Below are 14,255 nucleotides of genomic sequence, written 5' to 3'. Positions count from 1 at the left end.
CTCTCTCTCTCTCTGCCTCTTCCCCACTCAAACTCTCTCTCAAAACTTAATAAATAAACATTTATAGAAAAAAAAAACAGAATGAGGGCAGTGGAGGAGGGTAGGAGGTGGGCTAGATGGGTATTAAGGAAGGCACTTGGGATGAGCGACAGGTGTTGTACGTAAGTGATGAATCACTAAATTCTACTCTGGAAACCAACACTACGCTATATGTTAAACTAACTTGAATTTAAATAAAATCTTGGATGGAAAAAAAAAGAATGAGGGCAAAATAAAGATATTTCAGACCAAAAAAAACCCCAAAAAACCAGTGATCTCTTACACGCCCTTATGGAAAGATCTGCTAAAGGATATTCCTCAGAAAGAAACGAATTAATCCTTGAAGGAAGGAATTGAAGGGAAAAAGCAACACGGAGAAAAAGCATGCATGTGGATAAATCGAAGTAAGCCTGTATCTAAAAAGCAGCAATGATAAAACTGGCAACTAACTGTGGAGCATTTAAAAACAAGAAAGGATCAAGTACTAGGCAACAATAATGACGAAGATGCGACAGGGCAGGTGCCTGTCCGGCTCCATCGGTGGAACCCGTGACTCTTATTTTTGAGTTTGAGCCTCACGTTGGGTATAGAGATTAGTTGAAAATAAAATCTTCAAAAAAACCAAAAAGGATGGGACAGGGTCATTGGTGTAAAGCATTCTAAGATTCTTTGGTTGTTTTGGAAGAGGGTAGAACAGAAAGTGAATTTATCATGATGCTAAGAGAGCCTAAGCTGCAGGCCGATTCTTTGTGCTCTTTTCTCTCTCTTTTTTTTAACATTTATATATTTATTTTGAGAGGGCTGAGAGGCAGAGAGAGAGAGAGAGGGAGTGAAAGGGAATTCCAAGCAAGCTCCGTAAGGAGCCCAACATGGGGCTAGGACCCATGCCCACAAGATCATGACCTGAGCCCAAATCAGGAGTCAGATGCCTAACCCAGGTGCCTGTGTACTCTTTTTTTCTTAAAGAAGTCTCCCAAGTTGAATAAGTCTCAGGTTCCATAAGACCTAGACCTGCCTCTGGGGTAGGGTTAATGTTCTCTTTTTCTTCTTTTTTTTTTTTAATGTTTATTTTTTATTTTTATTTTTAAGAGAGAGAGTGAGGGAGACCAAGGATCTGAAGCAGGCTCCAGGCTCTGTGCTGACAGCAGAAAAACCAATGTGGGGCTTGAACCCCACGAACCGTGAGATCATGACCTGAGCAGAAGTTGGACGCTTAACCGACTGAGCTACCCAGGCACCCCAGGGTTAATATTTTCTATTTATGATTTTATTAGAAGAGTTGTATAAGTTTTTAAAAACATAAAGATGACCTCCTGAAAGTATAAGGAACAAAATGAATAACTTCTAACCTGGTAGGGAAAAAAAAAAAAAAAAGATTCCCCAATTGTCACGTGATAATAAAGTTTTTTTATTGAGATGTAATTGGCATACAACCTTTTATTAGTTGCAGGTGTACAACATAATGATTCAGCATATGTATATATTGCAAAATGCTGATCACAGTCTAGCTAACATCCATTACCACATATAGTTAAAAATAGTTTTTTTGCTAACAGAATTTTTAACCAAGCGAATTTAAAACCTACATCTCTCATCCTTCTTTAATTATAGACATGGCTGATGGCAAGTGACCAGAAGTGATGTTGCAACTTGTAGGTTGCCATTTGAAAGGAAGGGAGATTATGGGGCACCTGAGTGGCTCAGCTTGTTGAACATCCGACTTTGGCTCAGGTCATGATCTCAAAGTTTGTGAGTTCGAGCCCCGCGTCGGGCTCTGTGCTGACAGCTCAGAGCCTGGAACCTGCTTCAGATTCTGTGTCTCCCTATGTTCCTCCTCTGCTCATGCTCTGTCTCTCTCTCTCTCTCAAAAATAAAATAAACATTAAAAAAAGGTAAAAAAAATTTCCATGTTGTTTAAGCCATTTTAAATTTGACACCTTAGCAAAAGCAGCTGAATCAATTTACTAATTTACTAAGTGTAAATGCAGATATGTGAGAAAGTACAGTAAAGGTGAATGAATTAGACTCACCAGTGGAAAGACAATGATTTTCAGGTCAGAATAAAACAAAACTGAAATAAACACAGCCACATTTGCTTGTTATGTATATTCACAGTGTATTACCAGGATTGAATAGTTGCAACAGAGACTGTATGGCCTGCAAAGTGAAAAATAATTACTACATTGTCCTTTGTGGAAAAAGTTTGATGACCCTTGAACTAGGTCATGTAGAGGCTGCCCTTTAGGCAACAGGCTTGAGCAATGCCTGAGGAAGGAAAAAGGGCCCACGGTGACCCCCGGGCTGAATGCAAACAGGCTCATGAAGAGACCCGTAGCCATAGGCTCTACCTACTCAATGGGCTACTTACAACCAGGCATAGTGACCAGAAAAAGGGAAAATTCGATACGTTCCCATACCTCCCCATTCTGCCCTATAACTGTGCCAGCCCCCACCTTCCTCCCCCATTCCCGCCCTGCCTCCTCTCAGGACAGCTTCTCCTTTGCTGTCCTGCCCGCTAAACCCTTGGGGTGTATTCAATAAATTTCTATCTCTTTTGGGGCGCCTGGGTGGCTCAGTCGGTTAAGCGGCCGACTTCGGCTCAGGTCATGATCTCGCGGTCAGTGAGTTCAAGCCCCGCGTTGGGCTCTGTGCTTACAGCTCAGAGCCTGGAGCCTGTTTCAGATTCTGTGTATCCCTCTCTCTGACCCTCCCTGTTCATGCTCTGTCTCTCTCTGTCTCAAAAATAAATAAACGTTAAAAAAAAAATTAAAAAAAAAATTTCTATCTCTTTTGTTCTGCCTTGGGTGAATCCTTTCACCAGCACCACCCCCACCCCACTGGCCATCACCTGATTGGAGCAACCCACATCTGGTGCTTTCCCCCATTCCAGATGAGCCCCACATGTCATAAGGCATATCAAAAAATAATGATCATACCACATTCTCTGATCTTAACAAAATAAGATTAGAAATTAAAATAAAAGAAATAGTCCAAATAACCCCATTACATTTGGAAACACGTCCAAATAATTCACATGGAAAAGAAGAAATCATAAAGGAAATTACAAAATATTTGGAAGTGGAGGATATGGAAACATCACATAAGAAAATTTGTGTTGTGGAATGTCAGCTAGAACAATGATTAGAGAGAAATTTGTATCCCTTAAAAATATACTTGAGAAAGACTAAAAAATTAATAAGCTCAGTACAATAAGTTCAACACAGGAACTAGAAAAAGAACAACAGAACAATCTGAAGAAAGTAGAGAAAGGGAAATAAGAATGGAAGCAAAGTAAAAACAAAGAAGCAGCAGACAGATAAGAGCAAAAGTTAGTTCTTTGAAAAGATGAAGACAAACCTCCAGCAAGATGGACCAACCAAAAAAGAGAAAAGGAATAAGTAATACTAGATTGATTAATTTAGTACATTAATTTACAAATTGAATTAATTTAAAATAATTAAAAAGTGAATGTAATAAAAGATCCTATAGAGATTAAAAATGTTTATTTATTTTTGAGAGAGAGAGAGAGAGAGAGAGCCTGCATGAGCATGTGCACATGGGGGAGGGGCAGAGAGGGAGGCACCCAGGCACCCCAATCCTGTAGAGATGTTTTAAAAATGTTTATTTATTTTGAGAGAGAGAAAGAGTGAGAGCCTGGGCACAAATGCAGGAGGGGCAGAGACACAGGGAGAGAGAGAATCCCAAGCAGGCTCTGCACTGTCAGCACAGAGCCATACATGGGGCTCAGATCTCACAACCTTGAGATCATGACCTGAGCTTAAATCAAGAGTAGAGTGCTTAACCAACTGAGCCACCCAGGTGCCCCTCCTATGTACTATTAATATTAAGGGGAAGCTAGGTGATAGATACCCTGTTAACAATCTTTGCACAACTTTACTGTAAATCAAAGTTATTTCAAAATTAAAAGTGTATTTTATTTTATTTTTTTTTCAACGTTTATTTATTTTTGGGACAGAGAGAGACAGAGCATGAACGGGGGAGGGGCAGAGAGAGAGGGAGACACAGAATCGGAAACAGGCTCCAGGCTCTGAGCCATCAGCCCAGAGCCCGACGCGGGGTTCGAACTCACGGACCGCGAGATCGTGACCTGGCTGAAGTCGGACGCTTAACCGACTGCGCCACCCAGGCGCCCCTAAAAGTGTATTTTAAACAACTAGCAGTCCTGCAACATAGTGGAAAAACAGCTGGGCAAATCATTTTACAGGTGAGTTTTGTCAAATAATTCAAGGAATAGATATTCCTCTTTTACTTAAATTGTTCTGGAGGCATCTGGGTGGCTCAGTTGGTTGAGCATCCAAATTTGGGTCAGGTTATCATCTCTTAGTGCCTGGGTTTGAGCCCCACATCGGGCTCTGGGCTGACAGTTCAGAGCCTGGAGCCTGTTTCAGATTCTGTGTGTGTGTCTCTCTCTCTGCCCCTCCCCCACTCACATTCTGTCTCTCTCAAAAATAAATTAACAATAAAAAAATTATAAAATTATTTTTAAAAAGAATTATGTTAAAAATTAAATAAATTGTTCTAGCGGTTCCTGGGTAGCTCAGTCAGTTAAGCAACCAACTCTTGGTTTTTGGCTCAGATCATGATCTCACGGTTTGTGAGTTTGAGCCCCAAATCAGGCTCTGCGCTGACAGTGCAGAGCCTGCTTGGGATTTTCTCTCTCTCTGCCCCTCCTACACTCACTCTCTCTCTTTCTCTCAAAAATAGATAAATAAACTTAAAAAAATAATAAATTGTTCTAGAAAATTGAAAAAGAAGTAATGCTTCCTAATTAACTTTATGAGGTTAATATAATCTTAATATGCAAGGTGGTCAAGGACAATATGAAAAAAGAATTATACACCAATCTCACTTACTTCATCCTAAATATTAGCAAACTGAATATATATATAATTGATACAGCAGGGATACAAAAATAGTTTAAAATTAGAAAATCTCAAGTAACCTATCATATTAACATAGTAAAAAAGAAAACCCATATAATCATCTTAATAGATACAAACAGAAATAGCATTTGTTAAAAATTTAACATCACTCATTGTAAAAACTCTTGACCAACTCAGAATTGAAGGAAACTTCCTGAACCTGAGACAAAATAGCCATCAAATACCTACAGCAGTGGATATCCTTAATGGTACAATATCAGAAGTATTTCCTTTAACATACGGTATCAGCACTAGCACAGTAACACAAGAAATGAAAAGAATACAAATTACAATGGAAGAAAAAAATTGCAATTTTATGTGCAGATGACATGATTACCTACATAAAATATTCAAGGAAATCTACAGGTGAACTGAACTAAGAAGCACTCAGTAATGGCTGCATATAAGGCTAATATAAAAAAAATGTGATATAAAACATTTAATTGTTTCCCAGAGGGAAGATACGGAATGGGGTGAAGGATGGTCTTTAGCCATATGTATAAAGTTTGTTTGTTTGTTTTAACGTTTATTTATTATATAGAGAGAGATACAGAGCGTGAGCAGGGGAGGAGCAGAGAGAGGGGGAGACACAGAAGCAGGCTCCAGGCTCTGAGCTGTCAGACACAGAGCCTGATGTGGGGCTTGAACTCACAAACTGTGAGATCATGACCTGAGCCGAAGTCAGATGCTCAACTGACTGAGCCACCTAGGAGCCCTGAGATGTATAAAGTTTGTTTCTTAAAAGAAAGAAAGATGGAGGAGATCCAAAACAAATAGTCTCGTTTGTTAAATCTGGATGATGGGTACAAGTATGTTAATTGTTTTCTTTTAAAAACCATTCTATGTAATATACATAACACACATTCAATGACTTATGCAACATATATGCTATTTATGAAGTATAACTTAAAAATGAGCCCTACCACACCTCCATCTAACTGAAAAACTAGAATTTTACCAACACCATTTTACTACCTGTGTCCTCCTTCCTTATTCCTTGTCTCTTAGTCCAAAAGTAAGCCCTATTCTGAATGTTCCATTTATAAATTCTTTACTTTAAATTTTTTTAAGTTTATTTATTTATTTTGAGAGAGAGAGAGAGCAGAGGAAGGGCAGAAAAGAGAGAGGGGGAGAGAGAATCCTAAGCAGGCTCCATGCTGTCTGTGCAGAGCCTGATGCGGGGCTTGAACTCGTAAACTGTGAGATCATGACCTGAGCCTAAATCAAGAGTCATATGTTTAACTGACTGAGCCATCCAGGTGCCCCATAAATTCTTTACTTTTTTAAAATGGAGTTTGGTCTATCATATTAGTTTTTATACTTTTCCATGTGTTTGAAATGCTTCAAAATTAAAAGGCAATTAATGTTGCCCAAGGTGTCTTGTGAAAATCTTCCAAAGAAAAGTGATTTTCAAAAATAATTCTTCAGAAGCATTTTTGGAAGGGCACCTGGCTGGCTCCGTTGGAAGACCATGTGACTCTTGATCTTGAGGTTGTGAGTTTGAGCCCCATGTTGGGTGTAGAGATTACCAAAAAACATGATGATGATGATGATGATGATGATGATAAAACTTAAATTTTTTTTTAATGTTTATTTTTGAGAGACAGAGACAGAGACAGAGCTCGAGAGGGGAAGGGCCAGAGAAAGAGGGAGACACAGAACCTGAAGCAGGCTCCAGGCTACCAGCTCTGAGCTGTCAGCACAGAGCCAGATGCAGGGCTCGAACTCACCAACCACGAGATCATGACCTGAGCCGAAGTTGGACGCTTAACCGTCTGAGCCACCCAGGTGCCCCATAATAAAACTTTAAAAAAGGGGTTCTTTGGAAAGAGTACTGGGAAGAGCTTTCATTTCCTTATCTGTACCACTTAACTATTCATTGGACAATACTTCCTGAGCAAGTACCTCCCTGGTGCTAGGCTTTGTGCCGGATCTGGAGGATCAGACTCCTAGTGTCAGAGTGGGTAGGGGCGCGTTGGCTGGGATAATGTGTGTGAAGCATGGTGGCTGCAGCACGGGTGACATTATTATCCCTGGCTCAGAAATGGCACAAGGTTTTCAGCTTCCAAGATAAAGAGTCAGTCTCTCATTAGCTGCCCTTGGCTTATTGTTCCCAGCACGTGTTCATTAGAGTGTGTGTTGAGCCTGTTCCACACGGCCCGGCGTGTAAATGAGTCATCACCAGCAGAGGCCCTTAGTGGAGCAGCCCTAGCACCGGAGAGTATGTAGGGTACAGGGAGACCCATAGATTTCGTGGATCCAGGGATGAAGGATGGAGCCCTGGCGGGGGTGTGATTGCTCCTGAAGTAGACACAGAGTCCCCAGGGCCTCTGCCCAGGCCTGGCTTTGGCTCTCATTTCTTGCCGTTTGTGCTTCTCTGTGTCACCTTTAGCCACATAATCAAATATGGGTAACACAAGAAAATGAGCAAGACGTCAAACCTGGGTGGCATTCAGGTTTGCTGTTGCTGAGAAACTGTTTTGGAACTAAAAGAATTTTGTGTGGGACAGGATCGGAGGGGGGTGGCGGTGCGGGTGTGTCTGGCTTCATTGTTCGAGCACAAAAGAATCATCCGGTTCTCTGAAAGTTCTGGAAGCCCTTCCATGCTAAAATGGCCAGAGGATGTGCCAACGCTCAGAAGGCTTGAGGTTGCAGCTCCCATTAGTGGGGAGCTTTTGAAGCTAGCCTCCTGGCACTGTGTGCAAGGCTGCTCTAAGCCCTGGGTGTGGGGCCTGTCTTGGAGGGCAAGGCAGTGCCTGCCTCCTGGGACCCAATACCCACTACACGGGGCAGGCGCCCTGGCCTTAAACTCTCCCTTTCGGTTGGAAGATGCCATCTTTGAAACTCCACCAGGCCTTGGTGCCAGCTGGTTTCCTCCTGGTCTAGAGCCAAGGAAGACCTGAGTCCAAGCATGCCCAAGCCTTCTACCCAGGCGTGCATCCTTGAAACAGCCTTGGCTCTGCGGCCAGAGAGCCCAAGAGCCTCATGTTGGCTGGCAGGTATGGAAGCCGCAAGACTGCCGGCCTCTCTTTCCCTGCTGCCCCAAGCCTAGAGCTCTGTCGCTCCCTGCCAGCATTGCCGCCTCACTGGCTGGCAAAGCCTGCTTGGGCAGAAGGCTGGTAATTTGTGACTCATGGCCCGTCTCTGACCACGGGCAGTGCTGAGTCACTGGGGCTTGCCTGTTCTGCCAAGGAGTGCCAGGGGTGGGGCAGCCCCCTCCAAAGACACTGGCAGGGGCGCGGGAAGCCCACTCTTCACTGCTGGGTGGAGCTGGCCTCAGCTCATGGGGGGCAGAGCCCGCCTGCTGCGGCCACAGCCCTTTGAAGAAGTGTGAAGCCAGGCCAGTGCTGCTGTGTCATCTTGGGTCCACTCTGTCCCTGGGACTGTGTTCCCCATCAGCCCTGACTGGAACATACCCCCCATCATCAAGGCTGGTGCGCTGGGCCAGTCTGCCCAGGGTCCTAAGAGTCTGGATGCTGGGTCAGCCGGGGACAGCAAGGCTGCTGACCTGGGTCCCCCAGCCACTCCCTTGACCTTCCTTCATTATTCACTTAGAAAATAAGGACAGAAGTGAAAACAGTGAGGAGCACCTTTTAATTTTTTCTGCTCATCAGATTGGCAAAACATTTAAAAGGACTAATGATGCCCAGTGTTGAAAAGAATGTAGGGAAACAGGTGGTGTTGGTATATGAAAATGGCAGGGAGTGAGGAGCCTATTTCGGAAGGGCCACTTGGTAGTACCTGCTAATGTTTAAAAGACACATACACTTGGGGTGCCTGTGTGGCTCAGTCAGTTAAGCATCTGACTACGGCTCAGGTCATGATCTCATGGTTCGTGAGTTCGAGCCCCACGTTGGGCTCTGTGCTGACAGCTCAGAGCCTGGAGCCTGCTTGTGATTCTGTGTCTCTCTACCCCTCCCCCGCTCACTCTGTGTCTCCTTCGAAAATAAAAACAAACATTTAAAAAAAAACTTAGAAAATGAGACAAAAACATTTTGCAATTCCAAGTAGCTCTGTAGGCGTGTATAACACAAGAGCTTATGTTCAAGAATGCTCACTGTATTCTTGCTTGCAATTGTAAAAAAAAAAAAAAAAGAAACAGTTAATGACCATTAATTGAGTGATGTATGAATAAACTAGACTCTACTTTTGCATACTCACAGCTGTTAAAAAGAACAAGGTAGATCTGTATGTACTGACTGTTAAGAAAGGATGTTTATGATATAAAGTGAAAAACAACTCCCAAAACCATGTGTGGAATATGTTCCCGTAAAACAAGCAAAACCCATGTATGCACACGTGTGTGTGCGTGTGCATGCATTACAAATCCACATAGGAAAAGGTCTGGAAGGCTGCTAATGGTGGTTTTCCCTGGGAACAGTTTGATGATTGATATAATGGGAGACTTTCACTTGTAATCTTTATATTCCCCTATTGTGTTACATTTTTGCAACACAAAATAAAAAGAAAAAGAAAAAGAAAAAGAAATTGAACACAAAATAAACAGTTGTCCTTACACGCATGATGAAGACCCAAATGTGAGTGTGGGTAGGTACATGTACACGCATGCGAGATAGGGGAAGGATTCCAGATTCCTCCTGCCTCCCCCAGGGCTGAAAACTCTTCTCAGAGCCCATCCTGCCTCAGGTCAGATCACTCACTGGGTGCTGCAACCAAGTGTAACTCCCGTTCCTAAACAGCTTCCCGTCTCCACCTTCCAACGCTCCCTGTAGCTTCCTTGGTGGGGGGTGGGGGGGGGCGTACCCCCACCCTGTGTTCCCAGAACACCCTGCCTATCTCCTTTGTGGCCATTTCACACTGGTTACCCCCTACTGCACTCCCACACAGCACCAGCTAAGGTGGGATTCTGCCCCTCTTTGCTCTTCATTCATATGCACAGAGAGGGGCCTCAGTAAGTGCGTGGTGAGTGATATAAGAATGAATAATAAAGCAGCCAGCAGAGGGATGCTGGGGGAAGGGACCCCTGCCATCACTCAGCCCACTTTCCCCTCTAATGCCCAGATGCCTCTGCCGACACCCACAGGGTCGAGGCAGCCACTGCTGTCCAAGGCAGCTCACTGGCCCTTCCTATGCAGAGTAAGCGGCTGCCTGCGTTCATCATGGGGAGGGGCCGTGGCTCCAGCGTTTCCCAGGTAAATGCAAAGTCTGTGGTCAGTTCAGCAGGCAGTTGTGAAGCTTCACAGCCCGAAATGCAATACCACCCTCTCTCCAGCCGGGAGAGCCCCTCCCCCACAACCCCTGCCTGCTGCATATTCTACCTGCCTGCGGGACCTCATCAGTCCGAGCGGGACAGCCCCGCCCTAACCACCACGTCGTCGGCTGGGTAAACGAAGCATTAAAAACAAACTAATTAGTACTTCAGGGTAGCTTCATTCACAAAATTACCTCACCGAGGACATGTCTCATTTATAACCGACTTAATTAAAAGAAACTTGGTAAATTCCTGTAATAGACGAGGACAGCACTTTCTAGAAACGCCGTCATTGAAATGTTTTACTGCATGTATCAAATGGTTATTAAGTCTTTAATATCATAATTCCTGAAGAATGCCATTGTTAGTGACAAACAGGAATCCTGGCAACAAAGGAGCTAATTGTTCCCTTCTCTTGGCTCCCTAATGCACAGGAAGTCATAACTTCTCTGTTGTACTTCTTTTCTTTGCAGTTATGTATGAGTACATGCCAGCTCTGGGAGGAATCCACCATAAAGATTAAGAATGGGAAGAAGTCCTGTTTCTGACTGGTTGACAAGGGGTTTAGAAAAAACGCATCGTTCCCAGGTGAGGCTGTGACAGGCATTGGTTGAATATCTGCCGCTGTGGGTGGGCTGGGGCCTCAGGGTAGCACAGAGATGTTGAATGACTCCCCCAAGTTGCCCAGCTAAGTGGATTTTGGAGAGAACCACCGTGCAGTGTTGGGTGGCCTGGGCAAGCTCTCTGGGAATGTGCCCTGTGGCTGGCAGGATAAAGTACGCACGACCTGATCTCTTTCCCACCCACACCGCCCCACAGCGCTTCCTCCCTACCCAGCTCCTGCGGACTGACTCCCTGCAGGAACCCTGAGCCGGTCTTTGTACAGGATGGTTGCCAGGTCTTCTCCCCTGAGCACCTGGCCCTGGAATGGCTGGTGGGAGGAGCCTAGAGATTGGTGCAGGGCTGGGCAGCAGGTCTGTTGATCCAGAGGAAACTGACAAAATGTGGGAACCTCCCAGGCTTCAGAGGGGGCATTGAAGGGTCTTAGGGAGGGAAGTGAAGGTATCTTTTTGCTGGCCTGCTGCCTGAACTGGGGAAGGGGCACAGCCACTCCTTGCTTCTGTTTCCTTTTACTAGGAAAGCAGTTCAAGTGTTATGAGGGCCTGTGTTTGGAGGCAGAGTGATTGAGTTTGAATCCTGCTTGGTTATATATTGTCGGATTTGGGGGCCTCTCTTCCTTAACCTTGCAGAATGGGGAGTGGGCCTCAGGGCGCAGAGGTCAGGGCTTCCAGGAGCCGGCTCATAAAACAGCCAGCGCAGTGACTGGCACACGGGCAGTGCTCAGTAAACTGATGGGTATTGGTTGTCAATGATATTTCAACTGGGTTTAGAGGAAGGGGAAATAGAAATTGGAACAGATGGTGCCACATCCAGACGGTGAGCAAAGGGCACCTGCTGACTTTAACAATGAGTTCTCACAAATCATCAAACCCCTGAAAAGGAGCCCGACAGGAAAGGCAACGTGGGGAGCTCTGACCCCAGACCCAAAATGCAAGTTACTTTGCAACAGTCTGTGCGGGAAAGTGTGGGTTGTCCTGGTCACCCTATCCTGTGGTAGCACACTGTGGGTCTTCCTTCTAGAGGCCGCTGAGCACACTCAAGAGCTGCTTATGGTCTCTTAGCATCAGAACTGTTGGGACCAGTGGAACTGGCTAGACAGTTGGGGAACCCGAGGCACAGAGTGGGTGATTCGGGCTCCCATCTGGAGAGCTATGGCCGAGTTGGAGTCAGGGCCCAGCCTCCTGGCTCCTGGTCCAGTGCTCCTTGTACAGTTCACTGCTACAGCTCAGACAGCCACTAGCCCCCTAGGCACCTTTGAGAGAACTGGAAGAAGGTGCCCTATCCTCCTAGCTGGAGGCTCTTGGCTGGATTTCAGCCTCACGACTCCCTTAACCATGTGCCCTCATGCAGGGCATCACCCAGAGACCATACATGTGGGTCACCACTATTCCTGAGCCAGGACTGTACATCCCATCACAGGCCTCGTTCCTGGAGGGATGTGGGTGGGTGTGGGTTGGCTTCCCTGATCCTTCAGATGTTCCCATGGAGTTTTTGCTTGGGGTGGGAGGAAGTCTTTATCCATCTGGGTCACAGCCTCCTTCCTTATCCTGACTGCACCACCCACATGCCCAAAGCGCATTCACCAAAATCAATATACCCAGCAACATCCCCACTCCCAATTTGACTTATTTCTAATATTCTATTGGAAGAAAGTTTGCATCCTTTGAGTTTTTCCAGAGGATTCTTAAGTCGGTTCTCATCAGGACAGTTCTGCCTAAGCTCCAGGTCAACCAAAAAAGCTTTTTAGAAGCTTCTAAGAAGAAATGGAAGACCTTGGGAGAAAGTCATTCATGTGTAGAGGAAGGGCAATCATTCCCCTGTAATTAGGAAAACAGCAGCCTCTGTATTTCACACTCTCCTTATTTCACATTCTTTTTTATCTCTGCCCCTGCCCAGAGGAATGGGGTGGGGGGGGGGGCTTGGAAGTGTAAATGGGGGTTTCTCTGCAGCGCATCCCCCAAAGGATGCCGGAAGAACTGAAGGGTTGAATAATTTAAAAGCAAACCGTATGATCACTAGAAAATAGAATTATTAACTTGTCTTGAAAGGGAAGGTGTATCAAAGCTGGAAACGGTGGATGACATTATAAAAGAGAAGGTAGCAGATTTAATTCGTCTAAATTTCCATGTGTAAAAACAAAACAAAACAAAACAAAACATAATTGAGGGAGAAACATGCCTCAAAAGCTTTAAAAATGTTTGCACTGTTTGCACCAGTAGTTCAACTTACAGTGAGTCTCTGCTAATGAATAGCACTTAAATATGGAGTTGAGTTAGACATAAAGTTGTTTATTGTAGAATTATTTATGACAGCAGGGGGAAGAAAAACAGAAAATAGCCTACATATGCAGTGATTGAGGAATGGCTAGGTCCATTTAAAAGAATGTTATGAAGTCATTTTATTTTTGAATGTTTGCATTTTTTTATTTTTTTATTTTTAAGGTTTATTTTTGAGAGAGAGAGAGCACGAGCGGGGGAGGAGCAGAGAAAGAGGGAGACACAGAATCTGAAGCAGGCTGTAGGCTCAGAGCTCTCAGCGCAGAGCCGGACGCGGGGCTCATACTCACGAGCTGCGAGATCATGACCTGAGCCGAAGTCTGGTGCTTAACCGACTGAGCCACCTCGGTGCCCCTGAATTTTTGAGTTTTTTAAAGATTTTATTTTAGCAATCTCCACACCCAACGTGGGGCTTGAACCCACGGCCCCGCGTTCAACAGTCACATGTTCTACCAACTGAGCCAGCCAGGCGCCCCTGAAATCATTTCAAATGATGTTTCTAAACTGTTTGGGGCACCTGGCTAGCTTAGCCTGAAGCATGTGTGACTCTTAATCTTGGGGCTGTGGGTTCAAGCCCCACGTTGGGTGTAGAGATTATTAAAAATAAATAAACTTAAAAAATAATAAAAATGTTCACTGAGAGGTAGTGACATATAGCAACAGAAATATAGGTTTGATCTAAGCCAGACCTGGCATAGAAATCAGGGGCTACTTGTATAAACTTGGGACTTAATCTCTGTCTACATTTCAGTGTATACATCTACAAAATGGGGACAACAAGAGTACCTACTTCATAGGGATATTGTATGATATGAGATAATATATATAAAGTAGTCAGCACTAAGGAAGCCCTCAGTTGTCACATGTTATGATTATTATTCTTTTGTATAAGGTAGACAATTATCCATGCTCATTCATTCACTCATTCATTCAGCAAATATTTATTGAGGTCATATTTGTGCCAAGTACGGAGCTACAATAGTAAATGAGTTAATGCTAAATGAAAGAAACAAAGTGTGCATGCATCTTGAGCACAGCTGTATTAAAAATAAAAAGATGCCTGGGGAAAAAAAGACTAGAAGGAAATATACCAAGATATTAGTTCTAATTCTCTTTGGGTAGTGAGGCCATTGGGTGATTAGTCCTTACTACGCAATTTTCATT

General features: G+C 44.3%; 1 non-coding gene across 1 annotated transcript; it reads right to left on the bottom strand.

Annotated features, from left to right (window-relative positions):
- Window positions 1–13,489: 13,489 nt before the first annotated feature.
- TRNAN-GUU lies at window positions 13,490–13,562 on the bottom strand. Its single transcript has one exon. It is a non-coding gene; the product is annotated as a tRNA-Asn (tRNA).
- Window positions 13,563–14,255: the final 693 nt, after the last annotated feature.

The sequence above is a fragment of the Leopardus geoffroyi genome, chromosome A1, assembly GCF_018350155.1.
Source record: "Leopardus geoffroyi isolate Oge1 chromosome A1, O.geoffroyi_Oge1_pat1.0, whole genome shotgun sequence".
NCBI lineage: Eukaryota > Metazoa > Chordata > Mammalia > Carnivora > Felidae > Leopardus > Leopardus geoffroyi.
Note: the sequence above shows the minus strand (reverse complement) of the source record. Positions and strands in the feature narration are given on the sequence as shown.